Genomic DNA, 26,897 nt, shown 5'->3' with positions numbered 1-26,897 from the left:
TTCCGCCACCGGAGGAAGTCCAGGTGAATGCTTTCCGTGTGTTCCCGCACCCCCCTCCAACGCAGGAAGCCTTCCCGACCCCCCCCCCCCGCTGTCCGTCCGTCCCCCCCGTCCGTGTGCTTCTCCCCGTTCCCGCCCCCCTCCCGCTGTCTGTGTGCCTCCCTCCAGTGTTGTGGGGTTCACCGCGGAGCGTGTTGTGGTTGTTTAGGAGTGGCAGGCCTGTAGTTTGTGGCGAGTTGTGGGTTTACATTAGTACTAAGGCCAGGATTTAACTATGTTATGTCCCAGTGCCAAGGATGCGGACTAGAGTGATTGTAGTAGAGTACGAAGGTCAGGACTAGGGTCTGTGGTAACTCGTCTGTTTTTATCGGGGTGGTCATGAAGTTGTGTTTTTTCCTCAGTGCTCGAACGCGGGTCCGCGGTGAGTTGTGACTTTGCCCCAGCGCCATGACTCGTGCCTGTCGTGATAGTTTTAGATGTTGTGTCAGCCTTCAAGTTGCGATCTGAGTGGCGTTGTTGTGCGTTGGTTTCAGTGCTGCTCTGTTTTGGGTGGGGACGGGGTGTTAATTAGGACAGGGACGGAGGTGTGAAGGGTGTAGAGTTTAGTCCCAGGCCCGCTCAGTGGTGCTCAGAGCGCCCTCTGGTGGTCCTCGGCGGCAGCGCGCCCAGCATGGCCTGAGTGGGGCCATTGGCACCCCAGCGGGGCTCCGGCCTTTCGTTAATTGCCTCTTTCTAGTTGGGGCGGCTGCTGGTTGGTCGGGCTGCTGGGGGCTGTTTGTAGAGGACGGCGGGTCCTGCATAAAGGTCGAGCTGAGCCCTCTGCCTCTTCAGATCTGCCGTGCACCACAGAAGTGCACACACTCACGCACTCCCTTCAGCCTGGACACCCCGAGGATGATGATGATGGCTCAGCAGCTGCCGCCCTGGGCCCTGCAGCCTCCGACCAAAGCCTTCTCGCAGCCGATGCCACCCTGGACCCATCAACTGCAGGCCAAAGCCCCCCAGCCTGGGAAATCCTTCACCATCGAGGCCCTACTGGGCAGAGCGGACCCGCCTGCGCCGCCAGCCAGGGCCAGTCCTGCCCGCTGGGGCTGGGAGGAGAGCTGGCTCCCCAGAGCCCCCGTCCTGCAGCCGCAGCCGCTTTACCCACTCCGCTACCCTCCCGGAGCGCTCTACAGCACAGGTGAGGCCCGGCCCGACTTCGCTCTGGTGCTCTCGCGTGTCATCTTTCACTCCACCCTGCCTGTCCTTCTGTATCACTAACGTGTCCACCCTGCCTGTCCTGCTGTCTCACGAACGTGTCCACCCTGCCTGTCCTGCTGTCTCACGAACGTGTCCACCCTGCCTGTCCTCTGTCTCACTAACGTGTCCACCCTGCCTGTCCTCTGTCTCACTAACGTGTCCACCCTGCCTGTACTCTGTCTCACTAACGTGGCCTACCCGCTCTCTTTTCACCCTTCACTCTTGGACCTCACACCCGTGCCCTTCCTCAACCCTGGGTGCCCTTTCACCTCTGACCGCTGTCCTCAGCCTCGTGCCGGTGTGCTTAACCCCCACCACCCCTGCTTCCACCTCTGCAGTGCCTCCTCGTTTAATAGTAATTCCCTATTTTGTAGCGCTGCGTGTGCACGTTATAGCTCCTATAATACTATTTGTGTGTACGGGGTAAATGTGTCTGTCCTTAGGTGTGTCCGTCCGCAGTGTTCTGATTTCTGCGTGCCTGCTCTTTACATATGGCTTTCTTGACCTTACTCCGGCCGCCTGTACTTGGTGATAGTTTGTGGTGATCTGGTGTGTGATGCCGAGCGTGCCCCTGCTGCCAGTCATGCGTGCTCTCTTCTGTCTCTCACCAGCCTCTCTCTTTCCCACAGGACACCCCGTGCCCCAGTACTGCTACCCGGCCCTGAGCTCCAGGGCCGGCAAGTGCAAGCGGCTCCGCACCATCTTTAGCCCCGAGCAGCTCTCCCGCCTGGAGCAGGAGTTCACCAGCAGTACATGGTGGGCAGCGAGAGGTTCCTGCTGGCGGCGTCCCTGCGGCTGAGCGAGGCGCAGGTGAGTGGCCCGGGCACGCACACACACACACCTGTCTACCCCGCCCATAAACTCACTAACACACACACAACTGACAGCCCTGCCCCTGGACCCACTGACACACATGCACACACCTGTCAACCCCGCCCATAAACTCACTGACACACATGCAAACACACGCACAACTGTCAGCCCCGCCCGTGGACCCACTGACACACGTGCATTCATTGAAACATACAAACACCAGTCAACACCACCCGTGAACCCACTGACACATGCATACATGAATATAATGTATATACTCGCATCCAGCTGTTAATGAGGGATCCCGAGTGTGTGCGTGTGTGACTGCTCCAGTGTGTGCGTGCATGTGACTGCTCCAGAGTGTGTGTGGGTGTGTGTGAGACTGCTCCTGGATGTGTGTGTGTGTGTGTGACTGCTCCAGGGTGTGTGTGTGTATGTATGTGAGTGACTTCTCCAGGGTGTGTGTGCGTGTGTGACTGCTCCAGTGTGTGCGTGCATGCGACTGCTCCAGAGTGTGTGTGTGTGACTGCTCCTGGGTGTGTGTGTGTGTGTGTGTGAGTGAGACTGCTCCAGTGTGTGTGTGTGTGTGTGTGTGTGTGTGTGTGTGTGACTGCTCCAGTGGGTGTGTGTATGTGACTGCTCTGGTTGTGTGTGTGGCTGGCTCTGGTTGTGTGTGTGTGTCTGGCATCGGGTGTGTGTGGCTGGCTCTGGGTGTGTGTGGCTGGCTCTGGGTGTGTGTGGCTGGCTCTGGGTGTGTGTGGCTGGCTCTGGGTGTGTGTGGCTGGCTCTGGGTGTGTGTGGCTGGCCCTGGGTGTGTGTGGCTGGCTCTGGGTGTGTGTGGCTGGCTCTGGGTGTGTGTGTGTCTGGCTCTGGGTGTGTGTATGTAGGTGGTAGTAATTGCTGTCTGCTGAGCTCGTCCGTAGGGTACAATAGTTCTCACATTTGCGAGAGATTAAGCTATTGGCAATGTAAATGACAATGCCATTTATTTATCTGTTTTCAAAACCAAAACATACATACAAATTTTGTCATTTACAATGCCAATAGCTCTAACTTCTCCAAAGGCGAAACCGTTGCATTGTAAATGCTTGTTAATATTTACGTGATCCCACTGGTCTATCTGGCTGAGAGTTTGGAAGCTAAGGTGAGGGCCTACGCCGCTGCTCTTTACCTGGGACAGTGATGACAATTCTGTTGCCGCAGTTCATCACTGCCTCTCTTCCATTTTCAGGTGGCTCGCGGGTGTTCAACTAAAATTAAATGAGGAGAAATCGGAGATTCTACTGTTTGGAAAATTCCCTCCCTGGTTCCGGGAAGCTCTGTGGCCACCTGATTTTACCCTGCCCTTCTCTGAAGGAAGCTGGCAAAGAAATTGGAGGTATGGTTTGATGAGTCTTTCTATCTCTTTTCACATCACGAAGCTGGCCGGTACCTGCTTTGGCCTTCTCAAGACTTTAAGAAAATTCTTCCCTCTCCTGCCTCAAGCAGCTAGAGAAACGGTCATTTGTGCCCTCACCCTGTTGCAGCTGTATTATGCCAATGCACTATACAGTGGCATCCCTGGCTACCGGATTAAAAAGCTGCAGGTAACTCGGCAGCTAGACTTCTGCTGGGCATTTCCACCAGACATAGCGTGCGGCACCACTTGCGCTCCTTTACTAGCTTCCCGTAGCGGAACAGGTAAAGTTCAAATCGCTGGTCCTAGCCCATCCTGCCTTTCACTGCATTGGTCCATCGTATCTGCAAAAGCGTTTTACCTTCTACGTGCCCTCAAGACTCTTGCGATCGGCATCCCACCGACTCGCAATGGTTCCCCGATTTCAGGTCCAGAGGTTGAGAGGCAGGTCTCTGGAGGCCTACGGCAGCGTGGAATGCACTTCCCCTGGCTTTACGCATTATTGAAGACCGGTCGGCATTCATGAAAAATCTTAAAACATATCTTTTTATCTGCTAGCCTCCTGCTCCCCTAAAAACATCACGCCGGGACACTTGACACATGAGTAGCCGCGCGTGCTACAAATCAAAATAACATAACAGAAGAACAGTTAAAACACCATACAAAAAGATCCAACACCAGTTTTAGAATAATAGAGTGATTTGTATTATAAAAGTCCAATGGGTAAAACCGAAGATATTACATTTTAAAGTTTTAGGTCAAATCAGCGCCAAAAAGCACAAAGCGCCAACAAGCGGTATCTGCTCGTGCCTGCCCAAGACTAAGTCAAAAGTTCAACCCGACTTCGATGGAGCGCGGGCCGGCTACAGGGACTCCGTTAGTTCCACTAAACAAAGTACCTTAAATCCAGGTTACAGAGCGCTGTGTGGATCGGGCCGAAGAAGCACTGCAAAGCCGAAGTGATGCATCGGTTGCAAGATGTAGCAATACTGTGGTGCGAGATCCAGTTCTGTCGTCATCGAGGATCCAGTCGACGGTCTTGCAATGTGAAGTCGGGATGCGATGAGCAGCTAGTGATGCATCAGTTCAGAGGAGCTGGGAGGCGCAGATGTGGAGTCCGGCGTCATCGTCGAGGCTGTCTTTAACGAGAGATGCAAGGTCTTGGGCAAGGAAGCAAAAGACACACCGAAACTAGTCCTAGGATGCTTGTTTCCAGTCCAGGGAGGACCTGGTTTAGCAGTTCGGGCTGGACTGTTCCCATGAGGCACAGGGTCAAGACTGATTTGCATATGGCCAGGTCTAAACTGGGGTGGCATGATGAGCAAAAGAACAATGGATTTAACCCAGATCTCTTGACGGGGGTGAATATTTTGATTTGTTCTGCATTCCGTCCATCAATTGTGAGTCTTTTGCTTTCTCGCCCTAAGTGCGGCGGGTACGCCCAGACGTGGGTCCTGGGCTCACTGTGCCACTGGAATCAAGCTATCCCGAAACTGGTCCTAGGATGCTTGTTTCCGGTCCAGTGAGGACCTTGCTTGGCAGTTCGGGCTGGACTGTTCCCATGAGGCACAGGGTCAAGACTGATTTGCATATGGCCAGGTCTAACTTGGGGTGGCATGGTGAGTAAAGGAGCGAACCCAGATTTCTTGACTTGGGGTGAATGTTTTGATTTGTTCTGCATTCCATCCATCGATTGTGTGTCTTTTACCTTCTTGCGAGGTTGACATGGCAGTTTAAAACAGCACCCACAGGCTCTGCAAGAGTCATAAGGCCAGCAAAAACGAAGTCAACAAAAACAGGAGGTCTGAATGCAAAACGGTTAGCGGGGACCACACTGAGGATGCCAGGACCAACAGCTACCAAAATTTAAAACAAAAGGAAACCCACATATATCCTAGTGACACTGGATGTTAATTTGGTTTATACTAGTATTATCACAAGGACAGCACAAAAGTGTGCAAGTATCATCTTCGGTCCAAAGGTACCAACTTATTACAGCATACGTAAATGCTATTACAAATGATTACTATAGGTTTAAATAAGAAGATTTTCTTTTTTTGAAAAACAAATGTACAAGCAAATACAAGCGGGCGATTAGAAAACAAGGGACACCCTCTATAGGGCGAATAAGGTTTGGGAGTAAGAAGGGGGACTAAACAGCGCAAATAGGACCAGAGAACACTACCCTTAGACCTATATTTGTTTAACAAGAGATTGAATCTAGTATGGTTATACAAATATGGCAAACATCAAATATTTATAACATTACAACACCATCGTTATTTTTTTAGGCCATATTTATTATTGTCATGAATTTCTTATTTACTTTTTTTCCTCCAATGCATTAAATGTCATTTTTATAAATAGAAACAAAACTTATTTTTGTAAAAAATTGTATATACATAAAAACAATCATGCAAAGTTAGATACAATTTTGTTGATCCCCTAAATGACAACTCTTCTCACAACTCATGCATTCCTCACAGTCATTCACATTCATACAAGACACTTATGCACATCTGGAATAAGAGGGAAACATAAGATGTAAATCATTTCCACCAAGATGAAAAAAATAATAGTAAGGTCTGGATACACAAGGTCGACGCACGTTTCGGTGGGTTAACACAAGACGTGAAACTCCTTCAGGACCTTGTCCAAATCGGGCACAGTATCATACAGGCAAATACACAGGGGAGACAAATATACTATATTGCAATTCCAATATCAGAGACTGGAACGTTGGAGTCTTTAATCAAGGGTGGTGGCCACTATGCCTATTATTCAATGTTAAAATGTACGTTTGGCTGTCAACGAGTCTTATATGAGTAATTGCAGGACCATGCAGAGATAAAATAGCAAATTATATCATCACATATATGGCTGGATCTTATGTCTATAAAATATGTTTTAGTACTGACAAAAACGTAATCCGCCACTACAGGAGTAGGCAACCACACAGGTGGTCAGAATACTCCATAATTGAGGTTTACGATGCCAATTCCAAAATTAGCGATACAGTCCTGCAGAATGTTCTCCGTCCCTCGATAAATGCAACCAACAAACAAGCAAAAATAAGGGGGCGGCCATGGGCAACTGCTTCACCCCCTGCAACGCCAAATTTGAAAGGGGGGCTGGGGGGAAGCAGATGCTATAGGCACATGAACTATAACAATACACAAACTGTACTATGTTGTTTCTAAGGTTTATTGAGGATTTATTTTCATTTGGAAAGGGGATGAAGACAAATTTAAGGCTTTCTTTTCCACTATCAACCAAAATGGCCTGAACCTAGTTTTCACTCTCAATTTCAGTAGGTAAACAACTGAATTTTTAGCTCTTACGTTAACGATTTCAAACTCATGTATACAAACGAGGCTTTTTAGGTAGGGCACTGCAGGAAACACACGAAACAAGCAACCATCCACCTAATTTGTGCCCTATAGTGAATTTTTTAGAGAAAAACATAACAGCAAAGTTGACGGCTATATCAAAAAAGGTGATACAACAATAAGTAGGCTCAGACAGAGAGTTACAATACTAAAATGTTGAAACAGGCTTCTGATCAAGTCAATACAATTGTTTCAGAATCACTACTATACAGAGAAATCATCAAACCTAATACGGAGGAGAGTAGTGGACCTGTCCGTTTTATCAGTTTAGCACTCAGTTTAAAACTCCCAGAGATAGCCAAGAGAAACACTGGGACATCATCAGCAACAAGGAAGTACTGAAAGACAAAGTTGGTCCTAGCCTAGATTTCAGTTATAAAAGATGTCCTTTAATCTGGGACAAACTTGTCCAATGTCATCTTGGCCCTGTGACCCAAAACTGGCTTAATTCACCACAAGGTGTTTTGCCTTGTGGAAACTGCAAGGCGTGTAGATATAGTTCCAGCATTAAGAATGTTTTCCACAATTAAGTAATCAGACACACTGTATCAACAAACATATCGCATGCAATACAGATTTTCCTGTTTATGCCATAGTGTACGGGTTTTCCTGTAAAGAAGCATATATTAGAACATATAAGTACAATACCCACAGAAGATACGACAGATGGTACGGTCAAACATTGTGTTGAATCACATAGCAGTAACTCTGATAATTTGGAATGAATATGGTCCCAAAGGACCCTCAGAGAGGTTACAGGGTCAGCGCATTAAGGATTTTCGTATCCAAATACATAAGAGCAGGATGCAACATACCTGTGGATATGAATACAGAGTTTTGGTTGCACCTGGTCTGCTGGAAAATATAAAAGTATTTGTAAGGCTTTTAATTATCACTAGCCTTTTAGGTACTATCACTGAAGCCCTTTTATTAGAGCTGCAATTAGATAACTAATTTTGCTTTTATTAGGACTGTAGGAAAGTAGGATCTGCTTTTATGGTTACTCCCACTTTTTGCCTGGTGCTATGCTGTTTGACTAGTCTAACTGGGATCCTGCATACAGGATCCCTGTCTCTCTGCTTTCTCCCCTAAATTAGTCATGGTAAGTACTTAGGCACATCCCAGATTGGATACTGGTGTACCCTTATAAGTCCCTAGTATATGGTACTGAGGTACCCAAGGCATAGGTACACCAGGGGCCCCGATGGGCTGAAGCATGTATTATGCCACCCGTGGGAGACCACTTAGACTGTAACTACAGGCCTGCCATTGCAGCCTGTGTAAGCTGGTGCTAGCACCACTTATGACAGATATAGGTTTCCTTATATCGAAGGTCACTGCACTTAAAACCGATAAGTAACCCCTAAAGCAGGCCTTTCATTCCTGAAGGCAGGTGCTCGGTTCTAAGTGTAAGGATGCCCCTGCTTCAGCAGGACACCCCTACAACCATATAATTTACCGGGTTGTAAGTGCACCAGCCATTAGGATACATAGAGTGGCCATGCGTCATTACGAGATGACCAACTCTAAACCGGCTGTAACAAACCCAGTCATATTTGGTATCAAACATTTTGGATTCATACGGTGTGGGAGGTATGATTCCATGCACTGTAAAGCTCCTCCGAGAGGCCTTCAGTGCGCCTGGTACCGGTCTTCCAGACCCGGACAGCACAACATGGCTGCTGCTGACCAGAGACACAATCCTGCCCTCCTGCTGCTGGGCCAAGCTAGAGCAGGGGAAGGCAGAACAACAAGTATCCTGGCAGAGGGAGGTATGACCACCTCAAAGACAGGGTTTAGTGTATTGGGGCCAGGTGGGAGCACAGAGCGCCACTCAGTCTGCTTGAGGGGCACATTTGGTGCCATCCTTGCATAGTCCAGTTCGAACCAGCTCAGGGAGCCATTGGCTCCTGCGCTGGCGCTACACTGGACAAAGGACATAGGAGTATCCTCCCCACTGTTCGACTCCTCCCCTGGGAGGGAACCTGAATCGTCCCAACACTTTCCTTAGGGTACTTAAGGGATTATCTGTAGGTGGGTCCCTAGATTCGTCATGGGACAACATCCATATCAAGACACCACATCATGTTCGACCGTCTTGGCGTTCTGGATTTCGCTGGACTTAGCTTTGGGTAGCGAGACTGCAACTGGGAAGATTCTTGCTGCTCCTGGTCTTGTCGCCCTGCTCGTCTGCTGCAACGTCTGTGCCTGTGCTCAATACAGGAATCTTCCAAGGCCTGTGGACATCCAAGATACATGAAGGAGTCACTTTCCTGCATCTGCATGCACTGCAATGAAGCGGACCGGTCTGCTGATCTCAGGCTCCAACGGACCCCGAAAGGCTCAGCAACACAGGTGGTGTTTCTTTCCATCCCTCGAGCCCTGCCCTGTCCTCTTACCAAGTTTGAGGCCAGGATCCCTCGTCGGAGCCGTAGGAACCGAATCTCTGTGCACTGCCTCGACTTGTCGTTGCAAAGGATTATTGGTTTCCTTCTACCCCCGGGCTCCAAGTAGCCTCAAGCATCTCCGGTGACCAAGCTCTTCGTCCTCACCACATCACTTGAATCGAGGGAATGCATCTTTTGTGAGCTGCTTTAGGTACTCTTGTGACTTCAGCTTTTGGGTCCTCATGAGGGACTTCTATGAATTCAGCAGCCTCCCCTGATTGCTCAGGGCCTGCTCTGACTCCCCTGCTTGTAGCGAGTCACCTGGGCCTTGCTGGTCCCAACACTGCACCTTTTTAGCTTTCCACACTGGTTGCAGATGCCAAGGCTTGTTGGTGCTCCTAACAGACACCGACCCCTCAACTCTTGACATCCGACGTGGGGCAGCTCATGAATGGCTTCTGGTCTACCACAGCATCGTCTGGTCTGCACAGCTGCAGCCCCAAGCTCACTGTCAGCTCTCCTGCAACACCTTACATCAGTGGGCATTCATCTTCCGTGCCTCCTGATCACTGCTGAGTGGCCTAGACTCTGTCCCCTCTGCTTGCAAGTAATTCTCATCTTGAATCCACCTTTGGGTTCCACCAGACACTTTCACCTTCTCCAGCAGTGGCATCTTCCTGAAGTCCCCCATGAGTTTGACGCCGGTTTCCGACGCCACTTCATACCTATGTACCCAGCTTCCCTGATGTAGGTATCCTGGTTCCTAGGGTATCCACGGGTGGGGTGGCTCTCCAACCTTCTGTCTTCCAAGGTTTTTCTTCAGGGTCTGCTGGGAAGGGTCCTTCTTTTAAATTGCAACTACGACTTACCCACTGACTTGCATTGAGCCTGCGGTTTTGTTCCAACTCTGCACAGTCTCCGTGGGGTTCCTGGTTCATTCCCTTGGGAGGTTCCTTGGGTCCCCAGCAATTCTACATCTTCTGGGTATAGACCTGACCTGAGTCAAGGTTCGCATATCACTATTTTAGTATATGGTTTGGTCTCCCCCTGGCGACCACTGTGTATTTGTGCTACTTACCTGTTTATTTGCAAAGTATTGTGTGCATTGAGTATATCTCCGGGTAGGAGATATTTTTATTTGTTAGTGCGTGTCTTATAATAAATGCATATTTTTATAAATACACTGTGTGCTTCTTTTTCAGTTTATCTAAACTAATAGGATTATGCTCTGGTAAAACAAGCTGCTTTACACTGCTTCTGGACTAAGCCTGAAGGCTGCGCTCCACAGCTACCACTTAGAGAGATTTCTAAGGCTGTCTAAGACCACTAGAATCAACATAGGGGTTGGCTGGATTAGTGCAGGGTGTCCACTTACAGAAGTGTGCACAATATACTAAGTCAGCTTCTCACAACATCCATTTACGACAACAATTCTTTAAACTCTGTGACTTTACATTTGTTGGCCACAAGATGGGTAGTTTAGGTCAAAGGTTATTGTAGATCGAAAGATGGATGTAGAAATAACTGAACAATATGACCACTAGAGCCTTTAGTTTTCACTTGAACTGTCAGAATACATATAATTTTATAATTCAAATTGAATCATGGAGTTATAAAAATATTGCTGATATCCTCAGCAATTTATATTGGTTATGGCGTTAGATCTCCTGGGGCTTGAGCCGGGAGAACACAGAGGCATTTGTTGTCTTGCTTGCACTTTGCTATTTGCACAATGCTCATTGAGACGCTGAGTTGCACAGAGTTTTGTATTTTAAAAATAGCCTTTTTAATGGATTTTAAATTGAAAACTGACTCACACGCAATTGCTGCTTACAGGGGCCAGTTCGGAGGGCTGATTCGGCTCAGATTCACGGAGGGCCGCCATCTTGGGGAAGGATGCGGTCAGCGGACTAGGCTTTCCCTGACCTAACCATAAAAAAACGAGGATGGCGCGAGCGTGCAGCAGACGAGCACATTGGGCGCGCCGCTGGAGTGCCAAAGGCAAGCCCGTCTGCGCCCGTCCGCGCTTGGCACGTGTTCAGCGCCAGGACACCTGGCAGTTTTGGGCCAGGTACGTCTCCTACCCATTTTTATGGAAGAACAACACTGCTGGATCTAAATGGGGAGGGCAGGGGCAGGGATTGTATTTGCCTTTCATTGGATGCACTGCTGGTTCCCATTCATAAGCATGCTCCAACTGTAGAATGTCCCTCCCCAAAATCATAGTGCATCCCATTTCCTCAAGGGTCGATAACAGTTCAGGCCCAGTTCGAAGCGTTGATCATGTATTTAAATGCATAATACTTAATAGGTCCTTGGTCAAGCATAGCCTAGAGTGCGCAAGGTTTATAGAGGAAGAGGAGATAAAAATTGCCTTCATCACAGAATCATGGACGGATAATTCCTCGGGCCCAGATATAGTGAAAGCTACCCCTTTGGGGTTTTAATGTTACACTTTAGACAGGCCTCATAAGAAAGGTGGAGGATTGGCTGTGATCTACCATGGTTTGATCAAGGCAGCTTTTCAGCCCATCCCAACGGAGGCATGTGAAGCCTTATTTTTCAATTTCAGTCTATCTCACCATCATACTTTTAAAGGGAGTTTACTGTACAGGCCACCAGGAGCCAGACACTCCCTCATAGCCTCACTTGGTGATGTACTGGAAGAAGGCTTATGCACGGATGCCTATACAAATATGGAAGATTTTAATTTTTATTTAGAGGCACTTACTGATCCGGACACTATATCTCTGAATGATATGATGATTGGCGCCGACTTGAGGCAGCTGGTAACTAGTCCCACTCATGCGGCAGGACATACCGTAGATGGTATTTTCTAACCACCCATGTCTCAAGTTTATGAGGCTACTGCCACTCGTTTGGTCCGATTCGAGTTAACATTGATGGTGCAGTGCGTGAGTGGGCAGAGCCCAAAAGGCCCTATAACAACTAGAGCACAGAACAAAATTGAAGGGCCAGTCTTACAGGAGCTTCTAACAGCCATGGCAGGTCAACTGCCAATGGGAGTGGATGAAGCTTCTATGGTTTATACGAAATGGCTGGAACAAGCCTGTGAGACATTAGCTCCAGTTAAGACTCTCCGCCCCAAAAGATCACAACCCTCTGCGCCATGGTTTACGGAGGATTTGAGAAACCAGAAACTCGTGTGCAAACGGCTGGAGTGGAATTAGAGGAAGGGCTATAGAGAGACTGAGAAAACGTTATATAAGTTCAGCCTACAAAATTACAGACAGAAGAGTTACTTACCTTTGGTAATGATATATCTGGTAGAGGCACAATCTAGCCGCAGATTCCTTAACTTAGAATATCTCCCCAGGCGTCAGACTGAATCCGGAAAATCTTTTTTCCCCAGCAATACCTCTGCACGCCAGGAGGTGGCGCCGCCCGGCTCCGTCCTGACGTCGTCCAATCCCCCCACGGTCCCAGCCAGCTCCCCGCCACCTGTGGGAGCCGGCATTGCTTTTCCACATGGGGAGCAGTTAACATGCTGCTCCCCATGTGGAAAAGCAATCTGCTTTGCTTCATTGAAGTGAGAGCAGGTTTCCCTGCTCTCGCTTCAATGAAGCAAAGCAGTTTGCAATGACAGGGTTGGAGCGGCGAGGCTCCTGTCCTGTCATTGCAAACAGCAGTGTCCCAGGGGTGGGCACCCCGGGACACTGCAGGAGCCGGCCCTGGGGGGTGACGGTCACCAGGGCCATGACAAGGCTCCAGGAGCGGGGGCCGCACGCTCCCCCTCCCAACATCTTTGAAGCAATGGGGAGGAAGCGTTCCCCGGGGCTTGGGGGTCCGTTAGGGACCCCCGGGGCGCGAGGCAGGGTTTAAGCCCCCATACACAAGGTTTTTTTTTTAAATGAAAAAGAAGCCCGGGGGTGGCGGTCCCCGGGGCTGTGGGGGCGGGGTGAGCCCCCGCAAATGTTTTATATAAGCCCCGGAGGTGGCAGTCACCGGGCCTTTGAGCCCCCCCCCAACTATTTATTTTACAAGCCCCGGGGGGTGGCAGTCCGCGGGGCTGCGTGAGCCCCCCGCATATATTAGCATGAAGCCCCGGGGGTGGCGGTCCCGCAGGCTTGAGGGTTAGCTTAGAGCCCCCCCACTCATGATTTCTGAAGCCCCGGGGGTGGCAGTTCCCGGGGCTGGGGGGGTTCTCATTAAAATATGCATATTGACCCCGGGACTTGGCTTCCACAGGGCTCATTAAAAAAAGAAGAGCGGGAGCCCGTGCTTCGTTTTTTTTTCCGCAGCGGGATGCGCAGATCCTCCGTGCATCCCGCGATTAAAAAAAAAATTATAATTTTTTGGGGACCCCCTGAGCAGACATAGGCGGTCAGGGTGTTTCTGCCCTGCCCCCTGTGCTTGTTTTTCGCATGTTTTCTCACTGCTTTCTTGTGCCTCGGTTCTACCGGGGCACAAATTGGCTGCCAACACTTCTTGGTTTGGAGTGTTGACAGACAATTAGCATAGAGCTCGTGCTCGGCAGGGTGCGCGGATCCTCTGCGGCCATAGATATATCTATGATTTTACTTCTAATTTTCTAAGGAACTACTGAATGGATTACACCATTTAACCAAAAGGCACAACCCTGAACCAAGGGCTACCTCTTTGCCAAATTTGGTGTAATTCCATTCAGCAGTTCGGGCGGTAGCTGCGATTAAAGGTTCCTATGGGAAATTGCATGGGGAAAACACGTTTTTTCTCGGCCCCTGCATGACGAATCACCCCAAAACGTTCAAGATAGGAGCGGACCGGAGCGCCCCACCAGTTTTGGAAATTTCGTTAAGATTCGTCAACCAGTGCCAAAGTTATTCCAAATAGAATGTTGCGGATTTCCTCTGGGAAATAGGTCCTAACTATAACTACTTACTGGCGACCGCCAGTAGGTAATGGGTGTGTGTCTGTGTGTGTGTGTGTGTGTGTGTATCCATATCCATATCCATACTAATATAATAAAGAGAGGGCCCAAACCTTTGAGGCGGGTAATCTCAGGAACCACAGCACCAATCACAACACCCAATACAGCGTTGGAAAGGGCAGTTGCAGCAGAAGGACATAGGCTATGCAGACGCCCACCATATACATTTAAAAGGTAAAAGAACTGTGCCAGCAAAGTAGTCCCTTGTGGGCGTGCCTGCGTTGTGCTGTGGGCATGTGCTGGGGCGTACCAAACACTGGGGGCGTGCGGTACGTTCCGCCCTTCATGCCATGTCTCATATCGTGTGCTAATCCCACCCAGTTCCCTTTAAATACCCCATGCACCCCATAATCTTAACCCACCCTTACTCCTTAAAATACCTCAACACCCTTAAACACCAACCCATCTTAACCCTATAAATATACCCTGTACCCCAAACCTATCCCTAAACCCTAAAAAAGAACATATACCCCAAAACCCAAACCTAGCCCTGAACCCTATAAATACCCCTGTACCTCAAAACCCAAACCTATCCATGAACCCTAAAAATACCCCTGTACCCCCAAACATACCCCTGAACCCTAAAAATACCACTGTACCCCAAAACCCAAACCTACCCCTGAACCCTAAAATACCCCTGTACCCCAAAACCCAAACCTAGCCCTGAACCCTAAAAATACACCTGTACCCCAACACCCAAACCTAGCACTGAACCCTTAAAATACCCCTGTGCCCCAAAACCCAAACCCAACCATGAACCCTAAAAGTAACCCTATACCCCAAAACCCAAACCTAGCCCTGAACCCTAAAAATACCCCTGTACCCCAAAACCCATACCTATCCCTAAACTCGAATACTACCCCTGTACCCCATAACCCAAAACTATATCTGAACCCTTAAAATACCCAAACACCCCAAAACATATACCTCAGTACCCCAAAACATATACCCCTATACCCATACTTACCTTATCCAAACATTTTAAAAAAAACATGCTTTTACCATTCATGCATTTACAACGAATTTCGTTGAAAATGTATGCGTGGTAAAAGCATATAAAATGTAATGCCATGCGTTAAATCGCTTTGTCTCCCCGTGCCTACTACAAATGAATGTGTTCTACAGTAATGTAAATTGTGCTCATGCCATGTTGTCGAGTTCACACTACATAATATTGCAAGGAAAAATAAAGTAGGGAAACTAGAGTTCACACACTACTGAACGCGCACTCTTAAGTGCATCAGCAGTGCACTGTGAATCAGAGCGTTTCACAGGCCTGTCACAGATAAGAAATGCTATCAAAACGAAATCCTACAAAACATTACACTACTGGCCGGCAGCAATTCATACCCAGACAACGTCGGGACGGGCTGCTAATAAATATAAATATATATATATATATATATATATATATATATATATATAAATATATTATATATATATATATATATATATATATATATATATATATATATCCACGATAAATGGACATTTTGGCGTTTCGTATATGAAGTATGGACTGGATTTTTTCTGCTACATAACGTACATCTATGGACCCCTGAGGAGGTCAGAGTGTTCTTGTAGCTCTCTGCCTCTAGCCTTAGGGCTATGCAAGAACAATGATCTTTCTTGGGGGTCCACAGATTTGTAATATGGACCATGACTGCAGTCCATATGTCCCATATATTAATGGAGTGGAGGGCCACACCTTCCTGTATGACACAGCATTCCCATTTCTCTTTCGCACCACCGGCATCTTAAGCTCACTGAGGAGTGCCGACTAAAGGTTTACTCCAACTGCATGTATGAATATTCATTTTTCTACAGAACAAACTTAGGTAAAATACTGCGGAAAGTCGTACATAGTAAAGGGAAAGCTTAATTTCAGCGAGTAATAGGAGAAGAACCGGAGTTGTTGATGGTTAATGTATAGTGATGTAGGTGAGTCGTCAACTCTTTCCAAAATTAGAGCAGTATTGGGACAGTACTGATGGATACAGGGGATGTTGTTCCAGATCCTGGGTTTATAGATGAAAAAGACCCACTGTCTCTCTCTTTTTTTTTTTAAACACTTCTTAGTCTGCAGTCTGATGTTGTCCTGGTTGCAGGGGTGGTGAGAACCCCCAGAGATGGTGAATCTATCTGCAACAAAAAGCAGAGGTGCTGGTTGTGATGGCTTTGTAAATGATGCAGCTAGTTTTGAAAATGGTCCGGGCCGGCAAGATGAGCCAATGTGATCATTTTTCTTCAAGCCCTAGATGAGACATACTGAGCATTTAGGCCGCCCCTCAGGCATGCCAGTGTGGGGTCTGGCAGGCCATGGAGCAATGCATTACCATCATCTACACTTACTATTATAAAGAGAGAACTTGCACCTTTTGGCAAGGTAAACTCGAAAACTACACCACCAATCTGAACACCCAAGACATCTTAGAAAACCTCAGGGCAAGCAGAAGGACATAGGCTATATAAAGTATAAAAATATTCGTTATTTAAAAAGTTAACATTAAAAAAAAAGTAGTCCCTTGGAAGTAGAGCCGGCCGTGACCTGCGTGTTGACGTCAGGAGCGTGGGGAGGAGCGGCGTCCAGGAAGGTGAGTGACCTGCAGTTGGGGTTCCAGAAGCGGCAGGTACGTGCCCCTGCCAGCATGTCTAAATTTCTGCCAGCTGCTGGACCGCCGGGACGAGAGTGCCAACAGAGCCTGGATGAAGAACAGGCTGGAGAGTGCACCATCGATGTAGCAGCAGTCACGGACCGGCATAGTCTCCGACAGTGACAAGTAAGTGATTTATTCGGTGACGGGGCACTAAGGTTAGCACGTGCATACATGCAAAATTGGTAGCGAGAGTGGCAACTAAATGTGGAAAGTTATTAACCTGAGTGCTGAGCAAGGCTGTGTACACGGTACAAAATAATACATCTCTCTGAAACATTTTTAAAACTATCCCGCCCGTCGGATCAGCTGAACTCCCCACGGACTATTTCCCACAAGCATACACCGGCGGGGGCCCCCTCCTATTTGAATCATGCCCGGGCCAGTTCTTACTCTGGTGGAAGTCGTTGCGGCGAGGTGCTGGCAGTGCCTGCACAATTGACATTACTCAAATCTATTCTTTAAATATGTTGTGCTTCAGTGAGGTATCTCTTTTCAGTGCACTCTACATTTTATTAATAGCACTAGCGCGCCAACAGTGCTGCCCCCTACTTAACGTGGTCAGTGCCTGCCAGTGTGTGTCGGTGTAGTTGCTCTGTGACAGCCCATAACTGGAAACAAATATATGAAGGAGCCCCTCTGTTAATCTGGGCAGTGTCCTGCTCTGTATTCGCATTTCATTACGCCAATGCAACTTAGACTTGAGGTAGAGGGCGGCCTGCTTTGAAATTGTGTAGGACACTAGCAAATTTAAATTGATTAGAACCCCCTTTGTTATGCACATGCACTGACTGCATCTGATCTCCATGACCGCGTTTTTGTACAAACGTTTACATTTTATTTTCAACAGGTTGTTTTCTTTAGTGCGTTATGGCGTCTAGAGGTCACCTAAAAGCACTGGGAATTCTGGGGTCAGTTTTCATCTTTCAGAGTGTTCTAACGTGGTGTCCTGCTCTCCACAAGCGGCCTTAGCAGCATATTGTTTGTAAGACCTGAACGCTTCTGTTTAGACAAAACATTTTTTGAAAAGCAATATGAAAACGGAAAAGGCAGAAATAGTCCAATCTTAGAAAGTGGCTTAAAAGTCTTTCCAACGCTTATTTTTGTTTTAAAGGACATTATTTCTGATATTTAGCTTTTTCCATGGACATAAGTGCTTGGTTTTATTGTGCCTGTACAAGTGCAGGGTGAGTGGTGTTCCAGTGTGAGTGCAGGATGAGTGGTGTTCCTGTAGGAGTGTAGGTTGTGCAGTGTTCCTGTATGAGTGCAGGGTAAGCAAATGTGCCTGTATGAGTGCAGGGTGAGCAGTGTTCCTGTATGACTGCAGGGTGAGCGGTGTGCCTGTATGAGTGCAGGGTGAGCGGTGTGCCTGTATGAGTGCAGGGTGAGTGGTGTTCCAGTGTGAGTAGTGTTCCTGTATGAGTGTAGGTTGCGCAGTGTTCCTGTATGAGTGTAGGGTGAGTGGTGTTCCTATATGAGTGCAGGGTGAGCAGTGTTCCTGTATGAGTGTAGGGTGAGTGGTGTTCCTGTGTGAGTGCAGAGTGAGTGGTGTTCCTGTATGAGTGCAGGGTGAGTGGTGTTCCAGTGTGAGTAGTGTTCCTGTATGAGTGTAGGTTGCGCAGTGTTCCTGTATGAGTGTAGGGTGAGTGGTGTTTCTATATGAGTGCAGGGTGAGCAGTGTTCCTGTATGAGTGCAGAGTGAGTGGTGTTCCTGTATGAGTGCAGAGTGAGTGGTGTTCCTGTATGAGTGCAGGGTGAGTGCTGTTCCTGTATGAGTGCAGGGTGGAGCCAATAGAGTAAGTGAGTGGTGCCAGTGAGGAAGTGGGTGGAGCTGGGGCAATGGGTGTGGCCTCCTACAAAATGTGAGCACCTGCACTTAATATTTTACAAATTAAGCACTGGGTGGCAGAAAGATAACCCCTCCGTGGCTCTGCTGGGATGTACAAGGAGGGTCAAGGACATGCCAGCTGGATACTGCTGTGAATTGCTTTTTACCCGTAAAAGGGATGCGTCACTGGAAGCATGCAATTGTTTTCTCTCACAAACAGACAACATTTATCGCCAGGCACCCAGAGTAGTGTGCGCACATTTATCAGAAACATGCTACAGTGCAGGTAGTTGCAATCTGCAAAGCAGTGAGGAGATTCAAGGTGGCCTCGCTCTCTGGGAATCTTGGTCACTGAGCAGTCCCCTTCTTACACCCCTTTGCCTTTCATGAATTATAGGAAGGCCCACTGGAGTTATGTGACTGTGGGGCTTTTCGCATAATTGTACATTTGCCGCATTTGCCACATAATCCATCCATCATCTACCTCATTTCCTGCAGAGTTTAACAAAAAAGTTTCTAGCCCAGTTGAAAAGTTAGAAAAAGCACAGCGACATGTTGCCGCGCGGTGGAAAGACCTTCGCAAAGATTACTGGTCACCTTTCTATAACTTATTGCTATATTTGGGTGTTAAACTGGTAGTAATGAGGTACAACTAATGCACAGACACTGCTATCAAGTTTAAAAATGTCAAAATCTATACTACTATTACAAAAGAAGAACTTTGCACCTTTGAGGCGGGTAAACTCGGGAACCACAGCACCAATCCACACACCCGATACATCATTGTAATCGTCAGGGTGTGCAGATGGACATAGGCTATATAAAGTATAAAAATATACGTTATTTAAAAAATTAACATAAAAAAAAGTAGTCCCTTCGAAGTAGCGCCGGCCGCGACCTGCGTGCTGAGGTCAGGAGCGCGGGGAGGAGCGGCGTACAGGAACGCGAGGAGGAGCGGCGGACATGGTGCGGGGGAGGAGCGGTGACGAACGCCGGAATGGCGGTGAGGACCGGCGGATAGGTGGGAGGAGCGGTAAGCGGCGAGGAACGGCGGAGCGGTGAAATGAGGAGCGCGGGGGAGGAGCGGCGGCTGAGGTAAGGCTCCGGGCAGGCGGGGGACGGGGCAGGCGGGGGTCGGGGCAGTCGGGGGACGGGGCGGGCGGGGGCACAGGCTGCTTGACAATGTCGGGGCGGGCGGGGGGCCGGGCTGCTGCACAATGTGCGGTGAAATGAGGAGCACGGGGGAGGAGTGGCGGCTGAGGTAAGGCTTCGGGCAGGCGGGGGTCGGGGCAGGCGGGGGACGGGGCGGGCGGGGGCCCGGGCTGCTTGACAAAGTCGGGGCGGGCGGGGGGGCCGGGCTGCTGCACAATGTCGGGGCGGGCGGGGGTCGGGGAAGCCTGATTGCTCCCGGACAAGGTCGGGACGGGCTGCTAGTTGTGTATAATGTACAAGAGCTTGAACAGCAGTTCTGAAGTCGCTTTGTGGAAGAAGCAGTTTGACTTTCTTAAGAAGAGCAAGCTGGTAACAGGTCATATTTGGATTTTTTGTAAGGTGTTCCTTGAGGGAGAGGTTGGTGTCCAGTGCGAATGCAGGTGGTTCGGTGTTCGGTAAGAACTGCAGTCTGAATCCATCAAGGTTCATGTTATTGAGCCAGGTTACACTGTATCTTATTTGAAGCTATTGGCAATTATTAGGAATTCTGTCTTGGTTGGATTGAGCTTCAGATAGGCACTGGCCATCCTGCTCTGGATGATTTGCAAACAGTGTTTGAGGAGCTGGATGTCTGAAGCAGAGGAGATGCTTAACTAGAGCTGTATATCATCTGCACCGGTAGTTGGCAAGGTCACCAGGGTCTTGAAAAGGTTTCTTTGAGAGTGGAAGACTCCGGCCCAGTCTTGACAGGGCGTGGGAAGATACCTTGAGTGAGGGAAACATAAAAATATTAGGTAGGGATAAGAGAGTATAGAGGGCTTTGATGAAGGACGATGGCAAGACATCTTTTTCGTTAGAAAAAGGCTTCATGGAAATTTGATATGAAAGCCAGATCTGGGAAAAATAGGGCTTTAAAGGCTGACCCTTTCTGGTCTTCCATCACTTTGGTTCCAGAACTGTGAAGGTATGATTTTCTGTGAAACGAAAAAATAAAACAGAGGAGGGAGCAGTTTGTCACAGCGCAAGAATTGCCTCGTTTTCTCAGTTCTACACACCATTTGCACTTCAGCTCCCTTTGGAAAAGCTCATTCTCTGCACTACCTCTCTAGGAGAAAGAAAATAGGTTACTTACCTGTAACTGAAGTTATCAGATATGGGTATCTTTCGTAGATTCACATGCTTGAATCATTCCCTGTCGAATTGGGAGTCCCATGGTGCCATAGCAAGCTCTATGTATTTTACCATAGACCATAATGTCAATGAAAGTCACATTTATAGCCTATGTCCTTTTTAAAAAAGGACCAAACTTGAAACATAACCAATTAGGCTACAGCACCCTCTAGAACACTCCAGACAAAGGCTGAATCCCTCCGATTTTCGAGCAAAAGTGGGAATAAAGGGTCGCAAACTATGAGGGGAGCCTCTATGGGGAGGAGGGGAGGTCGCATGTGATTCTATGAAAGATACCAATACTGGATAATCGCATTTACAGATAAGTAACTTATTTTCTTATCCAGTATGGGATCTATCGTTGATGCTTGAATCAGAATAGCAAACAGCCTGTAACTTTATAGATACACATAATTATAAGCACAGAAAGTACCCTTGTGGATGGTAGGTAACAGTGCAATGTATCGATAAACATCTGCAAGTATGAATGCAACAATGCAAACACTTAAAATACTGTAATAAAAGTAGAACTCACAGTTTCAGAGGCTCACCTCAGTTGAATAAATGACGCAAACCTGCTTGTCCCACGGCAGCATCACCTTTGTGGGCAGACTCAAAGCAGTAGTGCGGCGTAAACGTGCGAGTGCTCTTCCACGTTGCAACGCGGCATATTTTGTCCAGTGGAACACCAACGAACAAGGCAGCTGAGGTAAAAGCTGCCCTCGTAAAGAGCGCATTTGGTTTAGCTGAGAGGGGTTTCCCAGCCTGACCGTGACAAAATTGAATAGTGACAGCTATTTAGCTAGCAATGGTAGCCTTGGTGGCTACAAAACCTTTTGGAGGGAGACCATAAGTGATAAAAAGCTGATCAGACTTTCTGAATTGTTTAGTTCTTTAAAGATAGAATTTGAGGCAACATTTAATCTCCAAAAGTGTGGAGAGACTGTTGAGCTGGTAATTCCGAATTTGGAAAGAAAGTACGCAAAATGATTGGTTCATTAAGATGAAACTGCGATAGCACCTTTGGAATAAACTTAGGGTTCAAACGTAATAGCCCATAGTCATCAGTGAAGTGCAGGAAAGGCTCCTGAATAGTAATGGCTTGAAGTTCACTGACCCTCCCGGTGGAAGTGAGGGCCAACAAGAGTGCAACTTTCCAAGTGAGGAACTTGAGACCCGCTCTGTGGATGAGCTTGAAAGGCGACTTCATGAGCTGTGAGAGAACCACATTGAGCTGCCATTCTGGCTGACGAGCTTTAACTCGAGGAAAAGTTCTGAATAATCCCTTCATGAATTGTTTGACTATTCTGGGATAGGGAAGGCGAACTAAAGGTATGCCTGAATGTAGATACTGCTGCGAGGTGAACCATTATTGATGAATGTACCAGTTCTGAACAAGCCAAGGAGAACGTATGGAAGCATCTGTTCAGGTGATACTTCCAAGTGATGGATATTAGACTCTTCGCACCATAAGCAGAAACTTTCCCATTTTAATTTGTATGTCTTGCTCATAGAGTCATTTCTGGCTTTGGCCAGAATGTCTCTACAGTCTTGAGAGAGGTTTATATTGCGGAACTCATGGATTTCTGGCGCCATGCATGCAATTGGAAAGATCCTGGCTCTGGGTGCAGGATCTGGCCCTGTTCTTCGTGAGGAGATAGTGCTTCCTGGGAAGACGGATGGGATTAGCTTCCCAAAGTAGCAGACGCTCGGTGAACCAATGCAGTCTGGGACACTTGGAAGCTACCAAAATGAGGCTACATCCCTTCATCTTCAATTCGGCAAGAATCCTCGGAAGGAGAGGAAAGGGGGAAAACATATGCATAAATCCCTGGCCATCTCAATGAAAGGGGATTTCCACACAACCCTGAGAACGGGTATCGGCTGGCGTAAAATCGGCATAGGGTGTTCTTGTTGGTGGCAAGGAGATCAAGTGCTGGTGTGCCCCAATGTGCGAAAATCCCATTTAACACCTGTTGATCCCGTTCCCACATGTGGCAACTGTTCATGGCTCTGCTGAGAGGGTCTGCAAATGTGTTATTGATTCCTGAACCATGCACTGCCTTCAGGATGATGCGATGCGTTTCTAACCATACTGGTTTTGAGCCTCTTGAAAGAGAGACTTTGCACCACCATAGTTGTTGACATAGAACATGCTGGTAGTTTTGTCTGTCCGAACCACCACGGAAGCCCCTGCAATACGTCATAGGAAGGCTTGCAGAGGGAGGAAGATAGCCTTTAGCTCTAGGCGGTTGATGTGAAGTGATTTCTGGGATTGCAACCATTTCCCCTGAATGTTGAGATCCTGTAAATGGCCTCCCCAGCCCTCCAGTGGTGTTGGTGGTGACTATGTACTCCAGTGTTAAAGTCAGAAATGTCAGACCTTGAGATAGATGAGACAGTCGGGACCACCAAGTCAGCATTTCTTGCATTCCAGAAGTACTGCTTATCAAGCTGGCGAACGAGCAGTCGATTGGAACCATTGCAGCTGGAGCTTTTCATGTAGTGGCCTCATTTTCAGACGAGCCAGTGGGACCAAATTTATGGCAGAATACATCATGCAGGGGATAGACTTGAATATCCACACAAAACCAGACTTTCTTCATGAAAGTGTTAAGGCCAGGTTTGATAACCATAGTTTTCTGTCTAGCGATAGATAGACCTTGTTGCTGGTGGTATTGGGGTTGGCTCCCAAGAAGATCCTCTGACTTCGGGTGGGCGAGGATTAGTTGACTGCGAGACCTAGTTTGTGTTACAATGACAGGTATGCCGCAGTAGTTCTGGAGGCCTGGGGCGGAGTGGAAGCTTTTAGCTGTCAGTCGTCTAGGTAAGGGACTACTGGATGACCTTGCTTGCGCAATGTGGCTGCTACCAGGGCGAGACATTTCGTGAAGATTCTCGGAGCGGAGTGGAGTCCAAAAGGAAGGACTTTGAACTGGAAATAGTACCAGCTATGGTGAAACGGAGATATTTGTAATGTTTGGGATGTATGAGAATGTGGAAAGAAGAATCCAAGGAGGTCATGAGATCTCCGCTGTTCAAGAGATGGAGAATGCCGGAAAGAGTAATCATACTGAAAGATTGTTTACACAAAAATGTGTTCAACTTTTTGAGGTCCAGGATGGGTCGCCACTCCCCTGACTTCTTTCGAATAAGGAAAAAATGGGAGTAGAAACCTTTGGCTTTTTGAGAAGCAGGGACCTGTTTTATCCCACGGTCTGCAAACATGTTATGAGCTTCTTTCCTCAATAAGTAAAGGTGAGGTGAATGCGCTCCTTTTGGAGGATCGGCTGGAGATCTCTGCACAAATTCCCGGGTGTGTACGTACGTTACAAAATCCAACGCCCATCTGTCCGATGTTATCTCCTGCCACTGGGGGTGGTAGTTGGCGATGTTCCCAACCACCTGACTGGAAGGAGGTAGTTGGTACCGGATTCTGGTCACTGCTTGTAACCGGTGTCAAGACCTTGGGGAACTTGCTTATGATGCGCCCCTTGCTTGATGTAGGCCATGGTGGGTAGTTGGCAGTAACGCTGGTGGTAAGTTGGTATGTATTGAGAGAGTCTTATATTGTTCAGTTGGTAGCCTCCTCTATAAATGGAGAGACTTCTCCCTTCGACACCACGAAAGGGCAATTTTAGTCTGGATCTCCAGTCTGAACGATGTGGCCTTGAGCCACCCTAGTTGTCGTAAAACAGCTGCTCCGGCCAACTGTCTAAATCCTGTTGAGGCGAAGTCGAGAGCGCAGTCAATGATCTCCGATGACGTGTGCTCGCCTTCGTGTATGCGATGACGTGTGCTCGCCTTCGTGTATGATCTTTTGTGCTTCTGCCTTTCTGTCTGCAGGAATGAAGTCAAGAAGACTTTTGATTTCCGGCCACATTTGTCAGTCATAGCGCCCCATATTTGCTAAGGAATTGACTGCGCACACTGATAGCTGACATGAGGGAGAACTTTTTCCCTATATTGTCTAGGTGCCCACCCTCTTTGTCTGGAGGTCCTGAGATGGGGATAGATGGATTCTTGGATTGCCTTTCTGCAGCCTGTGAAATTAACGCATCTGGTTTGCGATGGTTAGTTAGGCAGGCTAGAGAATCATCAGTGGCTTTGTACTTCTTGTCAAGACGTAGTGGAGCTGGAGTGACCATTGCTGGATTCCTCATAATCATTATTCCTGCCTTCCAAATATAATATATGACGGGAATTGCCTTTACGGACTTTCTAGCCTGTTCCTTGAAGTCATGTAAGAAACAGTCAGATTGCTTGACTGAAGTTGGGAGGCGGAACCGGGCAGCTGCTCTGTCCATTTAATTATGAAAGCCCCTAATGAACTCCAGGGGAGAATCTGCATGGTAGGGTGGGGAGGAGACAAAATAGGGACAAGATAATCCCATTCATCCAGTAGTTGTTGGGAATTCATGAATCTTGCCCTCCTCACGTGCATCTTCTGAGGTGAATGGTCCTCTCTTGGGGCGGTACATTGGGCACAGGTGATATCCTGCATGTGATTGGTGGCGGCAGATTTATTGGATTACCAGGAGGAGCAGGTTGGGTAGGTGCCAGTGGTTGTTCTTGTGGGGTGTCTGGTAATGGCCTATTGCAATCTTGTAGAATAGCTTGCAATTCCTGTGGTAAAGAGGTAGGGCTTGCGAATTTCATCCCGCCTAGGTTGTTGATGGTAGTCATAATGCTCATAATAACATCTTGGTGGAACATGATATGATTGATAGTGGACTTGATCATAGTGGTGTTCTCTCTCAACATGTCCTTAGCGCCGGGAAACCTCCGGGTAGCTGTGCGCTCTATAAATATAAATATAATAATAATAATAATAATAATATTAGTTATCATCAAAGTCCTCAGCCTGGTATTTTACCAGAAGCTCTAAAGGACTGTAGGCTTCTCCATAAGGTCCATCTTCATCAAAGTCCTCGATATCAGGCAAATGGCTAGGCAATAGAGGTTACATCTTACAAGGTGAGGTAAACTATGGTGTTAATACTCTCTTAGTAATTTTTACCTAGTCGACGGTCCTGTTGACAATGTAATAGGTAGCTGTGGCGCCGACTGTGGCGCTTCCGCTGGCAATAGTGTTGGTGATGATGGTGCAACATCTGTGGTGTCCTCGTCGACAGTTTGTCTGGCAACGCTACTGCTGCAGCCGGTGTCCTTGTCAACAGTAAGGGCGCCGACAGCGTATCAGTTGATCATGTATTCGTCAATGGTTTGGGTGCCAACTGGGTTTCCATTGATGATGCCTTTGTCAACAGTTTTGGTGCCAACTGCATCTTTAGAGATTCCCTCGTCAACGGCTTGGGCACTGACTTGGCTTCTGCCGCTGCAGCTTTTTTTGACAGTGACTTGGAGGCCCGACCTTACGTCGACAGTGCCTTCACAACTGTAGCTTCACGGGCTGTTTTTGTCACTGCTTTCAACTACGATGTCTTAGATCTCTCATTGTCTTTGCTATCGACGGAGTTGTCGGTGATTTTGGTAACTTTAAAGTCGACAACTCTGAGAAAGAAGATTGTTTTTGCTCCCTTTTCCAGTCAGAGGAAGTAGATTATTGTGGTGAGGCCGCCCCAGTGGAGACACATTTTAGTTTCTCCTTTCTCAGGGGATCTTTGTGTTTTTTAAGGCCTTTCTACTTCCATCAGGAGCCCCATGGTCAGAATATCTTGACCTTTTTTGGAAGGAATCGCTGTCTTCACCAAAAGCCCTTGGATTTCTTTAGCTATATAAGCAGATGTCCTTCTTTATCGTGCAGGGTCTTTGAGGAAAGGTACGACAGATCATGCACTCCATCACCTAATGTGGAGGGTAAAGGCAGTACAGGCAGTCCTTATGTGGGTTGTCCACATGCAGTCTTTTTCCTACAGTACTTGCAGGACCTGAAGAGACCTGTTTTTGAAGATTCAGACATTGAAAAGATATAA

At 47.9% G+C, this 26,897-nt stretch overlaps 1 protein-coding gene and 1 pseudogene across 1 annotated transcript in view; one reads left to right on the top strand and one right to left on the bottom strand.

Moving 5' to 3' along the window:
• UNKL (unk like zinc finger) overlaps window positions 1–26,897 on the bottom strand; it is a 370,451-nt gene that overhangs the window by 187,071 nt on the left and 156,483 nt on the right. The gene's annotated exons all lie outside the window — the stretch shown is intronic.
• Window positions 895–26,897, top strand: LOC147684734 (homeobox protein not2-like; annotated as a pseudogene).

Source organism: Lissotriton vulgaris, chromosome 10 (assembly GCF_964263255.1).
Source record: "Lissotriton vulgaris chromosome 10, aLisVul1.2, whole genome shotgun sequence".
Classification (NCBI taxonomy): Eukaryota; Metazoa; Chordata; class Amphibia; order Caudata; family Salamandridae; genus Lissotriton; species Lissotriton vulgaris.
The sequence above is the reverse complement of the archived record's forward strand: the minus strand, read 5'-3'. Positions and strand labels throughout refer to the sequence as shown.